Source organism: Artibeus jamaicensis, unplaced genomic scaffold (genome assembly GCF_021234435.1).
Source record: "Artibeus jamaicensis isolate MK-2021 breed Jamaican fruit bat unplaced genomic scaffold, CSHL_Jam_final contig_525, whole genome shotgun sequence".
NCBI classification, from domain to species: Eukaryota; Metazoa; Chordata; class Mammalia; order Chiroptera; family Phyllostomidae; genus Artibeus; species Artibeus jamaicensis.
In genome coordinates, this window is record NW_026521874.1 from 16646712 (window position 1) to 16657719 (window position 11008).

The 11008-nt window shown below is 49.1% G+C and overlaps 1 pseudogene; it reads left to right on the forward strand.

Moving 5' to 3' along the window:
* The first annotated feature begins 2643 nt into the window (after nt 1-2643).
* LOC119055191 (uncharacterized) lies at nt 2644-2797 on the forward strand (annotated as a pseudogene).
* The last annotated feature ends 8211 nt before the right edge of the window (nt 2798-11008 follow it).

Here is an 11008-nt window from a genome sequence, read left to right on the forward strand (position 1 = left end):
CAAAACATGTAAACACGAGTATGTCAGAGAAAGCAACTCAGTCGGGGGCCAGGGAGGAGCAAGTATGAAGGACTGTTGGACAAACTATGCTAAGAAAACGGGTTAACCATTAAAAAGAAATGAAATTGGCCTCTACCACATGTCATCCACAAAATATCAATTCTGTGTGGACTAAAGACCTAAAAATGGAAAGTCATACTTTAAACATTTTCAGAAAGAAACATAGAATATATTGATTGCTTTAAGATGAGGAGATATTTCTTTGTGTGTATTTTTTTTGAGGAGATATTTCTTATTATGGAAAAGCAGATTATAAAGGCAAAGCTTGAAAAAATTAATCGACAATAAAATAAACAACTCCTGTTAATCAAAACATTGTAATAAAATGGCCAGGAAAGCCACACGTTGGGAGAAGGTATTTGCAACCAAATGATTCATAGGCAGAGTATATACCTGATATGGGCCACGAGATGCAAATAGGCATTTGACAAAAGGGAAACAAGGATGGTTGATACATATGAAAAGATGCTCAGCCTAATCAGGAAAATACAAATTAAAGTCGCTGGCCCCACTGGGGAACCGTGTCTTACTTGCTCCATCCCAGCCCCTGTCTCTGGCAAAAATTTAAGAGTCTGACGATGTCAAGTGTTGCTAGGGATGCGGAGCAATGGGCATAGAGCCTGATCGTATAGCCAGGCTGGAAACTATTTTACATCAGATAAAACCAGATGCACATTCTCAGGAATTCCACTCCTGGGTGTATACTCTAGAACGGTGGTTCTCAACACAGACTGACATTAGCGTCAACTAAGAATTTGCTACAAAATATTGATGCCGACCTCTACTGTAAATCACTTAATTGTTATCTCTGAAGGTGGCAACTTGTTGCTGGAAATGATTAAAACAAAAAAACTTGCAGGCCAGTTGTCTTCCATGTGCAGTCCAGGTTGGGAACCATTTCTTGGGTATGTGCAGAACTGCCCTGTTTAAACAGTAAAAACTGAAAACAGCCCAATTCTTCATCACTAGAAGAGATAAACTGTGGTAACTTCACGTGTAGAATACCATGCAATAGAAAAAAATGAATGAATTAGTTATGTGTATAACCATACCTAATTATTTATGTTTAAATTTTATTTCCCAGTTGCAGTTGACATACGATATTATATTAGTTTCAGAGGTGCAACATAGTGATTAGAGATTTATCTACCTCACAAAGTGATCACCCTGATAAGTCTAGTAACCATATGACACCATACATAATCGTTACAATGTTATCGATTATATTCTCTATACTGTACCTTATATCCCTGTATTTTTATTTTTATTTCTTTTGTCATCTCTTTAAGAGAGAAAGGAAGGGAGAGAGAGAAACATCAATGTGAGAGAGAAGGACTGGGGACTGCACACACCCAGACTGGAAATCGAATCCACAACCTAGCTATGGGCCCTAGCCAGGAATTGAACCCATAACCTTTCTGTTACAGGAGGATGCTCCAACTAACTGAGCCACACTTGCCAGGGAACTATTACTATTTTCATAACTGTGTACTTCTTAAGCCCTTTCAACTTTTTTTAAAAATTCATTTATTTTTAGAGAGAGGGGAAGAGAAGGAGAAAGAGAGGGAACGAAACATCAATGTGTGGTTGCCTTTCACATGTTCCCTGCAGGGGACCTGGCTGGCAACCCAGGCATGTGCCCTGACTGGGAATCGAACTGACGACCCTTTGGTGTGCAGGTCTGCAATCAATCCACTGAGACATATCAGCCAGGGCTCCCTTTCAACTTTTTCACCCATCCCCCCAACGCCCTGGCACATGGCAACCATCAGTTCTCTCTATCTCTGAGTTTGTTTCTATTTTGCTTGTTCATTTATTTTGTTTTCTAAATTCCACATGTAAGTGAAATCATATGGTATTTGTCCTTCTCACCATGGATATTCTAACAGTGCTGAGCACAAAAAGCAAGTCTCGAAATAAGACATTGTACTTAAGCTCAAAGCCATCAGGACTTGCCCTGGATGGTATAGCTCAGTGGATTGAGTGCAGGCCTGCAAATCAAAGGGTCGCTGGTTTGATTCCCAGCCAGGGCACATGCCTAGGTTGCAGGCCAGGTCCTCAGTGATGGGCTACTACACATTGAAGTTTCTCTCCCTCTCTCCTTCCCTTCTCCTCTCTCTAAAAAATAAATAATATATTTAAAAAACAAAAACCCCAAAACTATCAGGACTTACAAGATTAACACACAAAAATCAGTTGCAGTTGTGTTCTATACACTGGCAATAAACAGTCCAAAAGGAATTTCAAACAATAATTCTGTTTACAATAGTATCCAAAAGCATAAAATACCAGGGATTGACTGAAACGAGGTGAGAGACGCGTGTACCAAAAACTACAAAATATTGTTGAAATAAACCAAAAACAACCTAAATAGGTGGGAAGACTTATTGAATTGTCTTATCCTAATGAATTGGTAAGTTTAATTTTGTTAAGGTAGCAAGACTACCCAAAGCAATCTACAGATTCAATGCAATCCCTATCAAAATTCTAATGACCTTTTCTGAAGAAATGAAAACACCCATCCCAAAGTTTATGTGGAATTGCAAGGGTCCCCGAATAGCTCATGTTGTAAAAAGGAGAACAAACTTTGTGCGGTGGCAGTATCGTAGCCAATGAGGTTCATCCAAGGTGTGTTATTACTAATGAAAAACTGTCCCACTACCCCGCCATGACGACTGGAAACATATCTGTCATTGGCAATTTTTGACAGTCTTACGGAGGCTGAATTTTTAAAAGAAGAACAAAGAGGACTCACCATGTCCAATTTGAAAACTTACCACAAAGCTACAGGAATCAAAACCGGAGTAGTACTGGCATGAAGACAGATATTAGATAAGTGGAATAGAATTGACAGAAATAAACCCAGACATCTGTGGCCAATCGATTCTCAAGGAGAGTTGAAAGGGCCAAGGTCAAGAACAGCCTCTTTAACAAATGCTGTGACAACTGGATATCCACATGCAACAGAATAAAGTTGGACTCCTACCTCACACTACGTTCAAAACTTAACTCCAAATTAATGAACAGTGGGAGCGTACAATGGTGGCTCCTGGAAGAATCAAACACAGAATTACCATGTGATCCAGCCATTCCACTTCTATGCGCACACCCCAAAAGAACTGAAAGCAGGGATTTGAACAGTTATTTGTACACCCGTGATCAGAGCTTTATTCATGATAGCCAAAATGGAAACAACCAAAATGTTCCTCAATGGATAAGTGAATAAGCAAATGTTGGTATGTCCACAGGGTGAAGTATATTATTCAGCCATAAATAGGAATGAAATGCTGATACATGCTGTGACATGGATGAACCTCGGAAACATCACACGAGATGAAATAAATCAGGCACAACTTGTATCGCGTATCCAGAACAGGTACATCTGGAGAGACCAAAAGCAGGTTGGTGGCTGGGAAAAGGGGAAATGGTATCTGACTGCTTAATGGATAAGGGTTTTCTCTTAGGGAGATACAAACCTTTGGGACCAGCTAGCGGGATGGTTGCACAACATTATTAAGGTACAAATATCACTGAAGTTTTTACTTTAAAGGGTTAATGTTGTGCCCTGGCTAGCGTAGCTCAGTGGATTGAGTGCGGGCCTGCGAACCAGAGTATCGCAGTTCGATTCCCAGTCAGGGCACATGCCTGGGTTGCAGGCCAGTTCCCATCACGGGACAGACATGAGGCAACCATACATTGATATTTCTCTCCCTCTCTCCTTCCCTTCCCCTCTCTAAAAATAAATAAATAAAATCTGTATTTAAAAAATAAAGGGTTAATTTTGTGTTCTGTGACTGTCACTTCCATAAAAAAAGATGTAGGACTAACTATATGTTTTAGGGATTACATTTACACATAACAAAACTGTAGAGAAAATCAAGGGAATGAGAAACACAGTTCACAAGCTGAGATGTAATTGGGAGGGCAGCCCAGGGCACCAGTGGTATCAGCCACGTTCTGCTTTTTTTTTTTTTTACGTCACACGAACGTTCATTCTATCATTCTGTATTTTGTGTGGAAGTTGCTAACTTTCTTTTGTACGCAGAAAATCACTCCTCATGCGTTAGAGTCCCCTTGGTGTCCATGGAGAGTCTTGCTTCTCCAATCCTGCGAATCTCCCAGCCCATCTGTCAGCCCCAATGACAGGGCTGCAAGGTCGCACCCTGCAATTATCCCGTCTGTTGGCTTCACCATCTACTTATGCCCACTCCCACCACTTGTTCCCCACCTTCCACCCAGGCAGGGGGTCCTCACTACCCCACCAACACACACACGCCAACCAGACACAGATCCTTGCTAACACTGGTCCCCCACCGAGAAAGCGTTTCTGTTTTCTCACAAGCAGGCACATCCCAGCCTTCCCACATCAGTGGGAGCCGCTGTGAACTTGTAACCAAAGCTATTACCCTGTGGTTACCGCCTACAGAGTAACCCTTGGTCATCCTGGGAGAGACAAGTACAGTCATACCTTGGGACTCATCAGCTTCAGAACTTGTCAAGTCCTGTACTTGTCGCATTCTGACGAGAAAAAAATGTCTCAACAGTCAGCGCTTGCTCAGGACTCCGTCACCCTTGCTAGAACTTGTATGAGTCACGATGTCGCCCAGCAAGAGAAAACGCTTCGTCGTTTGGTGCTCATCAGTTTCCACACTCGTCACAAGTTCCAGATTAACGAGGAGTATCAGGGTCCCAGGTACTCGAGGATGTAGTCTCAGTGAGGGGGGGGATAGCCCAGCCCAGGCCTTCTGCTGTTGCCTGGGGTGGGGTGGGTGTCGGGTGGGGGCTGGAGGAGGAGCAGTAAAGATGGAAGAGGCTGCTGGAGGGAGTCTGAGTTCAGGAACAGAGCCGCTAAGGACCAAAGACTGACTGCAGGAAAATGAGGGGCAGGCACAGCCCTGCTTTGGAGCAAAGCGCCTGAGGCGGGGGTGGGGGGGGACTGGAGGACCCCAGAGGGAAGGAAGGGATTCCAGCTGGGAGAAGATGTAGGCCACCAGACTCCCAGGCGGACAGACAGAATGCTCGCTCGTCCAGAGGAGCCGATCCCCCAGGTCCCAGCTTATTTTGCTTCTGGGTGGGGTGGGGAGCTGGCAGGAGCAGGGCTGACACTCTCTCACCTCGTACCTCTAGGCAAGCCAACTCCTCTTTCCTGGCCTTGTCCATCTGTAAAATGGGAGTTGGACTAAAAGAGTGTGGGGGCGGGGAGGGTGCTTCCAACAGACAGGCTGTAACTCCAAGCGGGGCTGGTGTCCTGGATACAAGGTGCCCTGGGCCAGGGCTGGGCTGTGAACTGCATGGAGCCCCCCACTGCCCCCATCTCTCCTCTCACCCTAAAGTTGTAGGGGGACCTAGGAATAATAGAAGCTGTTAATAACAGTGTGAGTCATGGGGTATGTTACCCCAAATGGGAACCAAGTAGGGATGATGAAATGTTTTAGACTCAGTACCAGGAATGGGGTGTGTGGTAAGGCCTGTGAATTCCCTAGGTGTGAAATGAGTCCTTCAATGTGGCACCAGGCTGGCCTACACACGAACAAGGTATCCCGTGAGTCCCTGGGTGGCGGCCCTGGCCGGAGGCTGAAGGGCAGGGAAATCCATATTCAAAATAGCCTGCTGCTGTGAGCTTAAACCTGGTCTCCCTCCCTCTGCTACGCAAGGGGCCAATGTAGTGAAGTGGCCACCAGGTGGCAGGCTAGTCCTCAGGAAAGGGGGCCACATTGGAGCCCAGCGTTGGGTTGGTTGGCTGGGTTTGTTTGTTTGTTTGTTTGTTTTAAAAGACCTTATTTATCTTTAGAGCGGACGGGAAGGAGAGAGAGAGAAATACCAATGTGTGGTTGTCTCTCATCCGTCCCTTGCTGGGAACTGGCCTGCAACTCAGGCATGTGCCCTGACTGGGAATCAAACCACAATGCTTTGGTTCACAGGCCCGTGCTCAATCCACTGAGCTACACCAGCCAGGGCGGGTTTGGCTCTTTTTACTTAGGGACTGAAAGGAGGTGATGCCTACTAGCTCAAAAAACGCACCGGCCTTGGCAACTTCAGGCCCAGTGAAAGCAAGAGAGGGTTAGGCTGGGGGGGGTGGGGCTGGGATCCCTTCACTGTAGGCATGAGCCCCAGGGCATATAACAAACTGTCTTAAAGAAACCTTCGATTGTCCCTTGGCTGCCTAGTTCAGTCACCACTTCCCTCCAGATGCCCAGAGAGGGGCGGAGACTCGCTCAAGACCAGGCAGGGCAGGTGCAGGGCAGCAGCATTAGTGTGACTGTGGTGTGGGGGAGAGGAAGCGCTGCCGAGCGCAGGGATGGTCAGGGGCAGAATGAGTGTGGGTCACACCCACAAATAGACATTGAGTGTCTGCTGGGTTCCAGGAACTGGGCATGGAGTAGTGACCGTGACCAGCAGTGGTTCCTGCCCTTGAGAATCAGTAGTCAACCATGACTGCATCCACAAGCAAGATAATTTTAGACCATGGAAAGTGCCATGTGAAAGAGACAGAATGGCACGGAGAGTGACCGGGGCTGGGGGCTGCTTCAGCCCTGGTAGCAGGAGAAGGAAGGCCTCTCTCTCTGACGGGTGGTGTGGAGACCCGACTGGCAAGAACATCTGGGGGAAGAAACAGGAAGCTCGAGCAAAAACACCTAGTACGTTTACTGTGCTCCAGGCACTGTTCTAGGTCCTTTGCAGGAATTAGCTCATGTCACCCCATCACAGCCTTAGGAGGTAGTAAGATGATCGCTGCCACTTTACAGATGAGGGACTGAGGCAGAAGAGGTCAAGTGCCCGTGGCAGGTGAGAAAACCGGGCCCGGGCCCTGGCGAGCTGCCACAGGGTGGGTGGGTGCTGCTCTGCTTTCCAAAGGCACTGGCACAGAGTGACTGCAGCTGGCTGTAGAAGGTGCGTCCTATGTGAACGCAGGGCATGGGGTAAGAATGGCAACCCGCTCTTCCCAAGGGAAGGCTTGTGCTAGCTAGTGTCAGAGCTTTCCCCTCCGGCACCCCTCCTGCCCTCCCTTCCCTAACCCTCTGGGGGAGTTACTGTTTTATTTTTTCCAATTACGGTTTCCATTCAATGTTATTTTGTATGGACTTCAGGTGTACAGCATAGTGGTTACGCCTGACATTTCTAGTACCCACCTGGCACCAAACATCATTTCTACCGAACTATTGCCTCTATCCGAACTATTGACTATAAACTGTACTTGACATCCCCAAGGCTGTTTCGTAACTACCAATCTGTGCTTCTCAATCCCTTCACCTTTTTCACCCAGTTCCCCAATCCTCGGTGGGCAGGGTGGGGCAAGGGTTCTGAAGTCCCAGCTCCCTGCCCCCAGCTTCTCTCTTCACAGCTAACTGGGCCACCTCATTGTAAAGGGATTTGACTCCAAGAGACAATTGGAGACTGGTGAGAAAGGGCTTAGGGATTAGACAAGGATCTCTGGGAAGGTAAGGGACTTAATTAGGGGGGTTGGGGCGTGGGAAGTGGGGCAGGGAGAGGATTGGTGTCTTCACAAAGCCCCGGTGGACTGAGGAAGTGAGGAGGAACTGGGCTCCTGGGGAGGAGCCAGAGGGGGCTCGGTTTCCCACATTCTGTTGTGTCTTCAGAAATAGCACATAATACTATTAAGAAGCCCTCACATTTGTGCACCCATCACTTTTCCAGCCTTTATTTCACTTGGACTTATCACAATGGCCTTGGGGAAAGAGACAAGGATTACATTTCCCCCCAGATTACTGGTACCCGGAGAAGGCAGGTGGCTGCCACGGAAGGGGCTGGGGCCCGGGACTGCTTTCTCGGTGCTCTCACAGCATCAGCGCAGGGTGCTGGGGTGGCCGGGGGCGTGGGGGTCGGGGGAGCGGCCAGAGCAGGGGCCCAGAAGCTGCCGCACACTTCATGGGAACCCAGCTGCCGGCTGCTAGGCTGAAGTCACCTAGAGACCAGCGCTCAGTCTCATTCTGGGCCTGCTCCCCCACCCCAATATTCTAAGTTCCACAGGGGCGTTTTTTTTTAAGGTTTATGTTACTCTCATTTAAAAGAGAAGGAGGGGAAAGGAGGATCGATGCAAGAGAGAAACGCCAGTCCGCTGCCTCCTGAACACTCCAACCTGGGGTCAAGCCCACAACTCAGACATGAGTCTTGACCAGGAATCAAACCAGTGACCTTTCTCTCACTACTGCAGTCTCACCAAGCAACGGAGCCTCACAGACCAGGGCCACAAGGGCAGTTTTTTACTCGGTGCTTAGCACAGTGCTCAGTTAAATACATATTGAATGAATGAATGTATGAATAAAAGGATGAAGAGGCCTCCTCTGTAATTTGGCTGACTCCTGCTGAGCCGCCAATCCCCTGGGAAAGCTGGGATGCCCCCCACACTCTGCCTGGTAGCACTGGCTGCCCCGTCCCGGAGAGGGGGGCGGGTCTGGGAGTGGCCTTGACTGTAGTCCCTACAGACCAGGAGCTCCTCAAGGGCGGGGCCTAGTTCACCTCATCCTCTGAGGATGTCCCCATGCCTGGCGCCCTGCCTGCTGCATAAACAGTACTTATGGAGCAAAGGAGTGAAAGGTGATCTTGCTCCCAGGTGATCAGGAGCCAAAGCCTGGGCTACCTGGCGGGGGAGGCCAGGTGCAGGAGTGAGCCCATCGCCCTGTTTCCTCATTCTGCCACTGAGGTCCAAGTCCCGGGTAGTTCTGATTTCTTCATTCCTTCTCCGTTTCGTGGGAAAAGGACCTGAGGCGGCTGCAGGCACGTAGCAGGGCTAAGAGGAGGTGAGAAAGCCAGGAGGCTCAAGTCAGGGCTTTTCTGCACAGCTACCTGCCAGCACAAGGGCTTTCCAGAGTTCCTGCTCAGTCCTGGCCTTGTGGAAGTAGAGCGTTCCACAAATATTTGTAGAAGGGTGTAAAGAATGTTCTCCCCAACTCTCAATTCGATGCCAATCTCCGCACCACCCCTTCCCCGCTGGCACCAGAGAATCAGAGGACAGGGAACCTGGCAGCCTTTGATCTCCAGGTCAACACCCTCGTGTTAAAGGAGAGGCATCCAAGGCTCAGAGGTCAAGAGCAAATAGCCCTGAGGGGACCCCCATGTGCTCATCGCTGAATTGTCACTGCAGTTCTTTACTCAAGAACTCAGCCCAGCACCCAGGCTCAGGACCCCCCCCCCCATCCCGTTTGTGCCCGGAGAGGCTTCCCAGACAAACCCCAACCCTAGGGCACTAAGACTAGAACGAGCAGCCTATGTTCCTGCCAGGCCTCTATGCTCCGGCAGCCTGCTCTCAGCTGTTCACACTACCTGTCCAGGAAAGTGGATGCAGAACAGCACGTTCAGCCCAGAGCTGCTGAATGGCTAAGGCCTGGATTTCCACTCAGGCCTGTCGAACCCCTGAGGCTGGGCTCTTCCTGTTGGGTCAGGCTGTTGCTTGAAAGTCACCACTGTAACACAAAGTAGTCAGTGTCACGGTCAGGAGGCAGAGGCTACAGGTTGTCTTGGCTCGGGTAGGTATGGCTCGGGTAGATCAGGGAGAGGTTCCTGGAAACAGCATTGGATTGGGGCCTTTTTTTTTTTTAAATCCTCACTCCAGGATATGTTTATGGATCCGAGAGAGAGAAACACTGACGTGAGAGAGAAACATCAGTCAGTTGCCTCCAGTTCGTGCCCTGACCAGGGATCAAATCTGCAGCCTCAGTATGTGCCCTGACCAAGAATCAAACCCAGGAAATTTTGGTTCAGGGGATGATGCTCCAACTGACTGAGCCACCTGGCCAGGGCAGGACCAGGGCTCTGAAGGCCAGGGAGGATCTAGCAGGGGGGACCAGGTGAGGGCAGCAGCTCGGACACAGGCAGGAGGGCAGAGGTGTCTCTGCGAGATGGCATCAAGCTTCTCTTACCGAAATGAAAGTGTGAAGGGAAATGAGTGGCACTCAAGGCCACAAGGGATGCCGGGAGGAGATGGGGGTAGGTCTTGAATGCAAGTCAAGGAACTAGGGAGCCACTGCAGATTCTTGAGCAGAGGAGCAGCATACCTAGCAGGGAGGGAGAATTGCTGGGTAGGGGTTAGGGTATAGAGATAAAGTGAGGGTGGAGAGGAGGGGCTCTCTTAGAAACTAGCTCAGAGGAGTTTACCAAATTATTAGGCCAGGATTTATATTATCAGACTAGCTAGCTGTTCCATAGTGGGCTGGTGATAGATAAGTTTCAGTAGCGGAAGAAGAAGGCAGCCACAGGAACTGGGAAGAGCAGACTGGAGGAAGGGCACTTTGTTTAGGTCTTTACAGTGGATAACTCCAGAGTCCTGGGGCTCAGGGACGCGCAGTGGGGCAGGTCGGAGCAGGGGACTACTTCCTGCCAGGCAAATGTTTTCCATGTGCTTCCTGGGGCAGCCTCTGCACGTGGCTCCCAGGTGAGTCTATACCCTGGCCCACAGGCACCTGGCAGCGAATGGCCCAGAAACCGGAAACTTGGATTCCCCTCTCTGTCTGCACATGCTTATCTTCAGGTTTCTCAATTAATTACCTGTCCTTCCTGACTTAGGGGGTCTCCACGGGCTTCAGTGAAAATCTAGATCAGAAAAGGCCTGGTAAACTGTAAAGTGCTAAGCCAACATAAGGGTTGTTCTATTTACCTGAGTAGACTGCACACCGAAATGAACATTTTGCTCCTGGAAGGGTCTTTAACAAAAGTCTCAGTCACATGTCCAGCAAGGAAGGCAGCCATGCCCTGCCTTAAGCCAGAAATGGATGACTCTTTAACTGGGGTATGACTGCTGGGGCTACCTGAGAACACACAGAGCTCGGGTGGGGGCTCTCAGCCACAGGGCTGGACCTGAGACCCTCACTCTGCGCCCTGCAGAAGCACTCTATGGTGGGGCCATGCCAGCGCCCAGACAGCATGGGGAGTCCAGAGTGAAGGCTTCCCAAGTGTCTGTGGAGCCCTGAGAGGAGGAGACAGCTCATTCTAC